This window comes from Betta splendens, chromosome 5 (genome assembly GCF_900634795.4).
Source record: "Betta splendens chromosome 5, fBetSpl5.4, whole genome shotgun sequence".
NCBI classification, from domain to species: domain Eukaryota; kingdom Metazoa; phylum Chordata; class Actinopteri; order Anabantiformes; family Osphronemidae; genus Betta; species Betta splendens.
Genome location: NC_040885.2, coordinates 13,413,947 through 13,426,866, shown reverse-complemented (window position 1 = coordinate 13,426,866; position 12,920 = coordinate 13,413,947). Strand labels below are relative to the sequence as shown.

Sequence of the window (12,920 nt, the reverse complement as noted above, 5' to 3'; positions counted from 1 at the left end):
GTTTTGGACTTTCTGTACTGCTCTCACTAGGCTCTATGTTGAGCGATAAACTTTTATCACAACGATGCTGGACAAGGATGCTTGTTAAATTCTAATGCTTTTATCGAACACAGATTTCCAAAGCAGCAAGAGTGTGTTTGGTTTGTGTCTGGGCCCAGTGATCTTTAAGTAATGTGACAGTCTCAGTTCAGCATCCTGCTGTCACTTTACTAAAACAAGACATGCTTTTCCTATAACTTTGTGTCATTCTAACCAGTGCAAGGTCACTGAGGAACTCACTGAGAACGTGTAACAAGAAGGTGATGTTTCCATGGCATTAGCTTGCACTTCATACTGCTGCAAATGTGCTTTCACACGTTTCATTCCAAGTCCTGTCATGGTGTCAGCATTGTTGAGCATTGCACAGGACGGAAGCTACCCCACTCTCAGCTGTGAATGCAGCCTAACTTCTGTTCATGATCGAGCACAGAACGTTGACAGTACTGTTGTGCTTAACATTTCAAGGATCAATTCAAAATGAGTTAGTTATGAACTGCCCTTGTACCCAGAGCCTTCATATAGTTCACTGTTTAATCACAACATCCACTGTCTTTAATGCTCTCTCATTACGGTCCCTTTTGATTGCTCCCTATTATGTGTCTAAAAGGTGTGACATGTCATATTATTATCATATAATTAACTGGGTTACTTTATGTGTTTAACATTGACTCTCTAACTAACATAGGGCAATGTGCAAACCTCCATCTAGTATCCAGTGCTAACAGCCCCACTTACTGGCTAAATCACAAACGTGTCTGCTGTAGGTGGTTCATGGTGGTTCATGATGTAATGTTTTTCATTAATAATGTTTTAAAACATTTAATATGTTTTTAAAATGTCTCTTAAACTGGCATCTGTTTCTAGCCAAAGGTGATTTGTGTACTAGTGAAGTGATTCTTGGATGTTTAGGAAATACTAAGCAGTGGTAGAGTTTCACTATTGAGAGCCCAGTCATAATAATTTAGAAACTTTCGTTCTTCCAATTAGGCTCTGTTTTTCCTTATAGTAATGAACTAATTAGTTATGGTATTTATAATGTTATCATATGCAAATAAGGAAATATTAGTATTAAAAAAGACAAACAGGGTAATATGCACTTTTGTGTATGCTTTAGCAAACCAATCAAATTTGACACCATCCACAATTAAGGCAAGGCTGTCCAAATAGTACCTGCAAATAGTAAATAAAATAAACCCCCCTTAACCCAGCCAGGGTAAACTTTTGAACTAAAAACAGGACCTTTACAAACTGGTGGCTGTACAAACACAATGGACACATATTAAAACTAGATGTCAAATAACTTCCTCTGACTGGATGGTCAAAATGAAATGCAGCTTTTGTGATACTGCTACATCATTAGCACTCTGCTTTTCCTAACATGTATTTATGAGTCTTCTACTGTATCTCCCCTAAACAAAACTAATAAAATGAAGCAGGTTACAAGAATGTTATATTCATTATATTTTGCAATTAGGGTTCAAGTTTGGCGTTAGTGTTCTTAAACACAATGTAGCTAATTAGGACTGGACATCTGCATATTTGTTAGACAGATATTCAATTTCCAACTGTAGTACTGAAAACTACACTAACTACAGAAATAGAGGCAAACATAAATTAGCGTGTAATTTAGTTTCTCTCACATCATTCATTCTATCACTCAGTGCGGTAATGTTGACATTACAATCAATACATGTGACAACAAACTTACAGTACTATCAAGTTTTTATACACTGGTTAGTTAGATGGGCATTAATTTACCTTCACACCTAAGTATGGAAAAGTTCAAGATGAGCACACTAAAACAGAACACAAATAGGAACTGTGTTACAGAGCTTCATGATAAGAGTTTAAATGATCTACAATGACATTTAATAATAATTATACTTTCACAGTATGTGAAGTTCACACAGGCCTTAAATGTCAACTGAAACAGGTTACAGCCTTTGCTATGGTTATCAGCTCTATGAGACAGTAATGGTCTGTAGTGTTATGTCCTCCTTTAAACATTATTGTAACCGTAGGACCAGATCCACCTACACATGAAAGCCTCCTGTATGCATGCAAGTATGAAAGCATGATGTGCACAGGTTTCCATCCTTCTGATCAAAGCAGATCTGACTCACTCATGGATGACTTGGCAGAGTCACTTTGCACACACACGCATATACCACAGGACACTTAAGCAGCTGCTCTTTTATAATAAAGCACTGCTCGTTACAGTGTCCCCAGAGTATAAACATCATTTACTTATCTTTGTGCTTCCAGAGGACATGCAACCAATTGCTTAGTAAAATTGCTCTACATGTCACATAACTGAAATGAGCTACTGTGACAAAAATCCATGTCTTGTGTTACTCTAGCAAAGACTTGCCTTCAAAAACATGTAGAAACACAGACGCTGTGGGCAGTATTCACACAAAAGGGATTCCTTTAATGACTTACTGAATGGAAATGTGTATCAGCTCCAACAGTGGCTACAACATAGTACCTATTTCAGTTTCTATAGGATAAAAGGAGGACTGAAACCAATTGTGCCTTTGCCTTGTTCTTTTTCTCTACAAAGACACATAGCATGACACTACCTACACGAACCCTTAGTGCTTGTGCAGTCAAGCATGACATTAGGGCAAGGTTTCTTGAGGCATAAAAGGGTTAACGTCATGTTGTTTATTCATGTCCACATCCATGCCGTTGGCCTGCCCACTGTCTGTGTCACGGAACATTTTTGCTTGTGACAGACATAAATTGATAAAATTGTCTGTTCGCTGTTCACCGACTGATTGCTGTGACCCTAAAGCAACAACAGCTACTCCGTGACAACAGAGGGACTCAATATGTATTAGAGTAATACCTACTTGTTTTGACTGTCAGTGCGATGTGTACAGGTGTTACAGTGAATTAACGTGCCATCTGTACCGTTACATTAACTTGAGTAAACTGTGAAGCTAACAGCAGGCAGCATGTAGGACTGTGAAGATGTGAAATACTGCTAGCAGCAGTAGTACCGCAACATTTAATGTGTACATTTTCTCTGAGTCAGCTGTTACTATTCTTCTCTGGAAACCAAAGCATGATCGTTCTAATAGTGCTCTGTGTTATATACAAAAATACTGTCACAATATATTTTTGAATAAAAAAGAAATCTCAGTACCATTGTAGACTACTCCAAAATAATGATATAATCTGTAATACAATGAGTCTGCCACACCACTCTAAATGATAAACAGATGTGAACATGTGCACATGAATTCACCTTTTGGTACCTTTCCATACCATTTCTGTCCACATCCACACTAGAGAACTAATACCATGAACGGCAGCTCTTACAACCATTCACAATTGTAAGATTATTTGTTGACCATTATCAAAATGAATTACATTCCCTAAATTTATAAAGTTCGATGCTTCAGTTTTTATCACAAATTCTCCCTGTTCCCTGGTAATAGCAGTCTGTCTTGGGTGTAAAGCTAGTTTTTATTTATCGTGAATATGATACATCTCCATGATAACAATAATTTTCAGCTGTACCTGTTAATGATAATGTCACTTCCGTCACTGAAGAAGAAAACAGTCTAACAGAGAACACACAGCACTAAAGTCTGGGTGATGCAATTTGCCCAACAGTCCTGACATTGTGTTGTGATGTGCTGATGATGGGTGCATCATTTGGCCTCTATCTATAGTATAATCATTGTGTGTGGTATCGGTTCTGTACAGTAGGTGTAAATCAAACCACTTACTGTCAAATACTGTAGGTCTTTATGGCAGCACTTACATAAACATTACCAATTGAAGGTAAATCCTTCCTTGGCTCTGTGACAATGTTTTCTAAATATGACAGTGCAGTTAGGTGCGACTTTTTTTGCAGTAAAACGGGTACAGTGGCTTCACTGTGTCTGTTGCAGGGCAAATAAAAGTTTCATTTTGTGTCTACTTAACTGTGAACACTTCACTAATATCTTTAAATGAATTATGAACAACTTCCTTGCTACGTGGTCATTTCCCATGTAACTTAACATGTAACACAAACGCTGCTAGTGAAGTTCCTCATGCTACAATTTGTGTACCTGAGGTGTCCCAAGACTCGTCAGCTGATTCTGGTATATGTCTGAATTCCAGTGGCTATACATATGCTTTGCTGTAGTTTACATTTAGCTCCCCAGCTCAGCCGCCATGTGTTGAAGTTTTCCACGGTAAACAAGAGAGTCGTTTCTCTGTACCTTCGGTTCGGGGATAGCTCACTGCCATTTGTGCTTATAGGCCAAAAGGTAGTGTGAAATATCCAGCCTTCTTGGGTTTCTGGAGGGAGTATTGGAAAGCTCTCCAACTGGGGACTTGTTTTGCTGGGGGATTTCAACGCCCACCTGGTCAATGACAGCGATGCCTGGAGAGGCATGATTGGGAAGAATGCCCCCCCACCCCCGATCTGATGTGTTATTTTGTTGGACTTCTGTACTAGGTACAATCTGGCCATAACTAACACCATGTTCGGACATAAAGGGTGTCCATCAGTAAACATGGTACCAGGACACCATAGGCCGGAGGTGGATTATAAACTTTGATAGTCATGATAGTCATTTCATCTGACCTTCGGCCATATGTTTTCGACACTCACGTGAGGAGAAGGGCTGAGTTGTCAACTGATCACCACCTGGTAAGGAATAGGATCTGCTGGCAAGGAATGAGGCTGGAAAGATTTGGCAGGCCCAAACGTATTTTGAGGGTCTGCTGGGAACGTCTGGCTGAACCCTCTGTCAGAGGGACCTTCAACTCACACCTCCTGGGGAGATTCGATTAGATTCCAAGGGAGGCTGGGGACATAGAGTCTGAGTGGACCATGTTCTCCACCTCATTGTCAATGCGGCCATTCGGAGCTGTGGACGCAAGGTTTCCGGTGCCTGTTGTGGTAGTAATCCCCGAACCAGGTAGAAGGCGCCAGAGGTGCGGCATGCCCTCAAGCTAAAGAAGGAGTCGTACCAGGCCTGGATGACTTGTGGGACTCCTGACGCAGCTGATGGGTTCCGACAGGCCAAGCATGCTGAAGCCCGTGCTGTTCTTCCTGTGCTGTTTTTCCTATGAGGAAGTAGTGGACGCCATGAAGGAGGATTATCATTTGGCCTCAAAGACATTCTGACAAAACATTCGACGCCTCAGGAGGAGGAAGCAGTTCTTCACCAACTCTGTTTTCAGTGGAGGTGAGCAGCTGCTGACCTCGACTGAGGATGTCATTGGATGGTGAAAGGAGTACTTTTAGAATCTCCTCCTCCTTGTCCCCATTTATAAAAAGGGGGACAGGAGAGTGTTTTCCAACTATAGGGGGATCACACTTCTATGGCAGGGTACTTGAGAGAAGAATTCAGCAGATTGTCAAATCTTAAATATGGGATACGAACGCTAGGCATGGTTCTCAACCAGAAAATGGTGGTTTGTTCTACTCAGGTTGGAAGAGAGCTCTTGCTTCAAGTGGAGGAGTGTAAGTATCTTGGGGTCTTGTTCACGAGTGAGGGACGAAAGGAGCGGGACATTGACAGACAGATCGGTGCGGCAGCTGCACTAATGCGGTCAATGTACTAATCTGTCGCAGTGAAGAGGAAGCTGAGCCAAAATGTGAAGCTCTCAATTTACCAGTCAATGATCATTCCTACCCTCACCTATGGCCAGTAGCTTTGGGTCATGATTCAAAAGGACAAGATTGCAGATACAACGAAATGAGCTTCTTTTGTAGGGTGGCTGGGCACAGCTTTAGAGATAGGATGAGAAGGAGCTTGGAGTAGAGGATACGCTCCTCCTCCACATCGAGAGGAGCCAGTCGAGGTGGCTGGGTCATCTCTTTAGATGCCTCCTGGACGCCTCCCTGGGGAGGTTTTCTGGGCATGTCCCACTGGTAGGAAGCCCCAAGGAAGACCCAGGACACGCTGGAGGGACTATGTCTCTCGGCTGGCCTGGGAACGCCCTGGGTTCCCTCTGGAGGAGCTTGAGGAAGTGTCCGGGGAGGGGGAAATCTGGAGTTCTCTGCTTAGACTGCTGCCCCCGTGATTCGGCCCCAGATAAGCGGTCAAAATAGGATAGATAGATAGATGGATACCGCTGAATCTCAGTTAGTCAGTGAAAACATCTGCTACTTTAACCCAACTAGATAAGAGAGTCTAATCACAAGAACCCACGCACGTTTATCAAAATGACCAGGCTGTGCCTAACAAAAAAATAAAAAAAACCAAAATAAATTTACCTCTTATACTGTACCTAATAGACACCTCCTGTGATCCAGACCTAGACTGGACAATTTCCAGTCTGAAGTCTGAATTCTACTGCTAAATCTATGATCCAAGCAAATAAGATAGGCATGATGGGGCTTGGGCAGTTTTTCACTTGAAAGGTGTCATCGCTAAGCCCAGGTACGTGTTCCACCACCTGTTCAGTTACCTGATGCCCAGAGTAATCTGCACTGACAAACAGTTTGATCAGTCCGATCGGAAAATTTCTGTGCAACAGAATTTGTGACAAAACTTTATGACTAATACAAATATTATAACTAATAAACCTCTAACAGAGAGATGTGATTTCAATTATTAGTTTTCAGTGTGTTCATATTATTAATGCAACTTTGCAAATGTGCAACTGATGTGATTAAGAACTGTTTCCAGTTGTGTCATCCTTTCAAGAGTGTTGGTATAACAGTATCACAGACTTTGATTTCTGAAGGCTTTAGTCTTCTAGGGCAACCTTATGGAGATAGGCTGTAGCTTTTGTTTTAGTCAGTAGATGTCTGTGTGCACATGCGCACTAAGCCCTGGAGCAGAATAGACGTAGCCCAGGCCTGGGTGAGGATGTGCATTCGTACAGGCTGGGACACCATGCAAGACATCTGCTCTCTTAACACTTTCCCTAATTTCCCAAAGACAGAAACAAAGTACACATACACAGTACTAATGTGTCCACATCACACTGACTAAACATAAGTTAGCCTAAGGTGCATCATGTTTAGCCTAAAATAAACAGTTGGCACATTTTGTGCAAGTCAGTGATTTGTATGTTAAGCAGGCAAGGCAGTGCTGGAGTTTTACTAATTAAGCACAACACATTATGACAGATGTAGCACAAAACTCTACACAAACTACGCAGGCTTCAGAGCTTTCCTGTAAAAGGTATTTGCAGCAAATAACCCAAACAAGACAAATGGACTTGTCAATCATTGCGTGTTCTGTGTCTACTATATCCATGTGAATGTCACACTTAACCATAAAAAGAATATGCCATCATAAATAATAAGAAGTTACAGTTTGTATAAGTTCTGGTATCATTAGAGGGGAAAGTAAAGAAGAGATGAATAAAGAACTGTATTCAACTGAGATGTGTATGATCTAAAAGTAGCTTGTACGTGTGAAATGCGTGCCATGCTTCTCATGACCATTGGACTGTAACAGCTGTGGTCAGTTCTTTGGAGAAGGCAACATACAGACAGTAGGTCACTAATCCTAACCTTCTTGTGCAGCAACATGTCACTGCTGTTTAGAGGAGATGGGGGTCTTTCATCGAAACAAACTAGAGACCATTCACAAAATAAATGTACAGAGAATTTGCCCAATGAGAGAAGTTTATTTTTAGAATCTAAAAACTGTGACCTTAGATTCTAAGATATATTTGTGCTTTTAATCACAAACAAGGAAATCCAAGGAATCATAAGAATTTTATGTTTGCTTTGTGGTGTTTGATAAATATGTTTAACTGTAAATATGTGTTATAAATGAATTCTATGTTTATTTCTCTCTGTCTTTTTGAAACTTGTTCATTAGCTGTATGATAATGGTGACACTGAAATTGGCACATATAATTAAAGAATGCTATACACATTTAAACAGCAATGTATTTTCTCATTTTTTACCCATCTTTTCTACAATATACTGTTAAACAATAAAGTCACATGTAATTAACTTGGAGTATGACTATAGTTAAATTAAAACTTCACAATATAGAACCGTAAAATTGATATGAAAAACAAAACACACAAAATGTGTCCCTTAAACAAAGCAACTGCTGGAAAAATATGTAGAAATATAATTAACACAAAAACTGTATAGCTGCAACCCTATCAGCATTTTAGTTATATCTGAATAATTGTCAAAATGGGTTATATGAATACAGGTAAGGGCCTAAATGCCAAATATGACAAATATTCATTATCAGGACATTTTCTCTATGACCCACACACAAAGAATACAGGCAACACAATACTTAGCATTGTAAGGCAATAGACACACAATATCTGTCACAGAGCAAGGTCATAGTGGAGACAGTATTCAGGACTGGCAACTAATGGTTTCCTGAGCAACCTATTCAAAACTACATCTACAGACAACTTTGAGAGAAAATAAACCAATCAGCACCTGCTACATGTGCTGCCTTATTGAAAACTTTGAAAGAATAAACTTCTCAATACAAGCTAATTTAAATCTTCAGCATTTCATACAAAGTCAGTTTCAATGAAACACTACATCCTGTGGGACAGACCAGCTGACAAGCATTAAGAGTCCATCCTCCATCCCAGTAATCACATTAAGGTGATCCACCACAACTGGAATTAAGCTGCAGCTGCCTATCTCATCTGAGACACTAAGAGCAAACCAATTAATGACAACGCAATCACAGCTGCAGCAATATGGATCTTCTTTTTTTAACGGTTCCCCAGATCTAATAGCCAGGTTTCCTTTTAAAACAGCTATACACACTATTCTTTATACTGGCCTTGAAACTTTAGGGAAAGTCTTTTGAAGCTATTTACTTCTCTTAAATGTCAGGCCAATTAAATGTGTGCGTCACAGATCAAATTTGCTGATCCAAGTGCTATCCTGATTTAGTTTGTATTAATATACAACTTGATCATTATCTTCTTTATTTGTAGAGAAGAACTAGGCCTCACATCTAACAAAACACTTCAAGCAAATTTGTATAATTATTGTATTTGAGGAGACCATAGTTTAGGTATTATTAGCATTAATTGGTGGTTATTATTGTTGGATATACCATCACTAGAGGTCAGTGATAAAGAGACACATATTAATTAAAATCAATTTGAAAATATGGAGGCAGCAGTCTAGTAAAAGCACAAACAAGCACATAGTTCAGAGTGAACAGCATTCAACAGCTTACTGCACCAAACTGAACCCCTGCAACCTGCCTTTCCTGTGCTCTCTTCTTGGACTAGAGCCCATGGGTAGGCAAGCACACAGACTTTACATGAGTGTGTGCCTGCACCCATGCACAGACACACACAGGTCCACAACAAGCAGCTTCTGCGTGAAAATAAACACCCACACACAAACACCCATTTAAATGACATGGTAACACGTTCGGCCCCGGCACAGATGACAGTTACAACCTCTGAGCAACACACATCAAAACACTGAGAGAACAGTCAAAATGTCTTTTAAGAGTGTTGTTGGCTGTGGCAACTGCAACAGATGGAACAAGAGAAACATCAGCACTGGGGCCGGTAAGGGCAATCAAACCTCTTGTGCTAATGCGCATGTGTATGCATGTGTATTTCTGCCTGCACCCATGTCTTTCACCCTGGCTATTTTAAGGATCTTGACAAATCCTACAACATGACCAAGTCTCTGGCAGGAATTTGAAAAGACAGAGCATGCATAAAACATGACAGACTTGTACACAGCAGAGCAGGGGAGTAGAAACCGAAAGGGAGAAAAAATACACGCCAGTATAATAATGTATGCAAAGATGGTTTGCAGTGCAGCAGCAGCAGCAGCAGCAGCAGCAGCACTTGCAACTGCATGAGAGAGCTCTGTAGAGGTAAATACGCTACCTCTGTAGAATAGTGTCTAACAATGTTAAATTCTGCTGCATACAGAGAGCGTAGCATTTGTTCCCCCGGAGGAATAGACAAGCATGATCATCCCGACTTACTGACACATCAAAGTGAGAAGCAGAGAGAGAAAGAGTGAGAGAGGGGGTGAGATGGTAAAGACATGTAGCTGTAGACCGAGCGACGATGCTCTTAAAACACCCACCTCAGTCTGCTGCTGATTCCTGACGCAGTGAGGAAAAACGGTGAGTAAATGCAGTAGCTATGATGAAGGATCACCAGCCAAAATCCAAGAAATTGAGCAGGAAAACAGAGAGGAGAGGGATGTGAGATTTTGCGCCTGGGTGGGATGAGCATGTATGTCTGACAATGATAGAAACGCAGAAGAAAGTGACAGAGGACAGACTGAACAGGGACGAAACATAGGGGAGGAAAGAAAGAAAAAAAAGAAACGACAGAATAAATGTGTGAGCTTGGAGAGTCACTCAACAGAGCAGATGCATTAAAAGGAAATGCCCCTCCCTCCTCCTCTCCACACACATAACCACCCACCTCCCTTTGCACTGTCAGCATTCGAGTAAGCATGCATTCAGTGAATCAGAGTGAGCGATAAATGGTGAAAGAAGGGTGAGCCAGAGCAAAGTAAGCAAGAGTTCATTTTAAAATAAATGGTCACACACCTTACACCACATTTTCTACTATGTCAAAGTACATTGCTCAAACAATTGTCTAGATCTCATTGATGTAATGCAAGCGCCTTGCAACCTGTTTGCTGACTATTCCTTTTACAACTGCATTTCCTTTATTAAGAGAAGGTGCAATGAATGGATTACCAATTACATTTTAGATTAGGCAGAAATGGGTAATGGGGTAGAGTATGTATGCATGAATAATATGGTTCTGTGAAATTGATCTCACTTGTCTCTTAATGTTTCTAAGTAAGGCTATCTAAAATCAATGTGCTATAAAACCAAGGCTTTCAAAATGCAATGTGTAATCCACTTATGTGATTTCGCCGAAAAGAGTGACAGAGAGTGAGAGAAAAGTAGAGAAGTATCACAACCACAAATCCTTCCACAAGAACTTATTTTTGGTATCTCTGTCACAAACAAATCCTGCAGCGCAGACATTTTCCGATCAGACTGATCAAACTGTGTCAGTGCAGATTACTGTGGACATCAGGTAACTGAACAGGTGGTGGAACAGGTACGTAGGCTTAGGGATGACACCTTTCAAGTGGAAGACTGCCAAAGTCCAATCATGTGTTTCTGACTTGCTTGGATCAAGGATTCAGCAGCAGAATTTTAATATTGGTGTACAAATTATTTAGGGTTCTGCTGAGACAAAAGTGGACCGCAACTTATCAAGGGGTGAGGAGCACAGCCAGAGCAGATTACGCTGAACTTGTATTCTATTTATTTTGGCCATAATTATTGGATCTAGAAACTAACAGTTTTTTTTTTGATAAAATGATCTTCTTCTGTAAATGGGAGGCACAAAGAGGAAAGAAATCCATGGCAATCAACTGTATCACACTATCATATAAGACATAAATGCATTTTATTGTCTGCTGTCTTTTAACTTTACCTTTGTACTGTGTTGTTAGGATTGGATGATTTGTATGTCTGTAGTCTGCCAATAACACACTGGAGCTTCGATAGATACCTGCATAATGGATGGGTGACACTCCAGTGTTTACAGGAGGTGTTAAGTGTGGTTGTGTAGTAGTATTGCTCATTATTGGTAACCCATGTGTTCCGGTGTAGCGTGGTTGTAGCCCCTCAAACTGCAAGCATGTACAGCACCTAGACCTGTTTGGTGTGTTTTGTCACACACCTTCAAGTAAAGTCCAGTCTTGACATTCATCACAACTTGAATGTTTAATATCTAATTTATTGTGGTTGTGTACAGAGATCAAGTAATATTTTAGAATAATAGACATAAACACAATGGGCAAGCAGTGGGAAGACAAATGGTAGCATCCGAGGAGCGTGGAGTGTATTGCTGAAGGACACACCTGGTGTCAGAGATGGGGATTGAACCGGGAAGGTTCTGCATTTATTAGCCTTATAGTACCACAGTCTCTGCGTGATTTCACTGGCAAATATTACACTTGTGTAGTGTAGGGTATATTAGTCTGTAGTTTGTTGTAGAACGCAAAGGTCTAATATTCTCAATCACCCTATGTCCTGATAACCTGAAGGAAACAGGCAGTAATGGAACAGAACTAAAAAGAGTGCTGCCACTCAGGCTTGCAGTCCAAGGGCTATAGAAAAATAATAAGATATGGAAAGGACAGAACCTGAAGTAATCTCAGATCATGAATTCCGAGTACAGTGGTTATTTCATAGAAAAAGGTTCTACATTACCTGTACTATTATACTACAATAAAATATCTAAAGTAGACACAAGACCAAATCAGGTGAGTATAAATATAGCAGTTCTGGCTTAAGATGCATTAGAACACATGTAAGAATACCCAGTCATTCTGTGCTTCTTTACAATGTGTTTTTGTGTGACATGCATTGTGTGTATTTGCTCAACTTTCCAAACATACATTAAACCGATATTAATGGTTACTGTAAATAAAAAAGCTACAAAACCTAACATTTTTCCTGTTTGGAATACCAGTCCATTCCTGCTAACTGCAACCTAACAGACATGACACAGACATAGGAGATGCCAGTTATATGTTTTGGACACACTCCATTATTTAGTCCATACAAACGCTGATAAAGCAAATATTCATTACATATTACATATATTACACATGCAATGCATTAAGCTTAAGGTTTGTGTGTGTATTACTGCAAAGCTATGATGCCCTATTTGTTGACAGAAACACTAATTACAAGAGCAGTGCAGACAACCTAATAACTAAAGAATAAGTGTAACTCTGGACAGCTGAGTTCAGCATTTCTAATTAACCTCTGCATTTAAAAATGTACCAGTTAGAAGTCTTGCGTATCTATGCAATTATCCTGTCCTAAAAATAAATGAACAAAAAACTTGAAGTTGTAGATGCTGTCAGAGCAATTACTGGAAGACATGCAAGCGTCCC

General features: G+C 40.2%; 1 protein-coding gene across 3 annotated transcripts in view; it reads right to left on the bottom strand.

The window, feature by feature from the left end:
• kcnab2a (potassium voltage-gated channel subfamily A regulatory beta subunit 2a) overlaps positions 1-12,920 on the bottom strand; it is a 56,620-nt gene that overhangs the window by 41,479 nt on the left and 2,221 nt on the right. The window contains exon 1 of one of the 3 annotated variants that reach the window (XM_029152162.3): positions 10,065-10,381. The exons of the other annotated variants lie outside the window; for them this stretch is intronic. The gene's annotated coding sequence lies outside the window, so the exon portion shown is untranslated. Of the gene's footprint in view, positions 1-10,064; positions 10,382-12,920 lie in introns of those variants that run through there. 3 annotated transcript variants of the gene reach the window in all.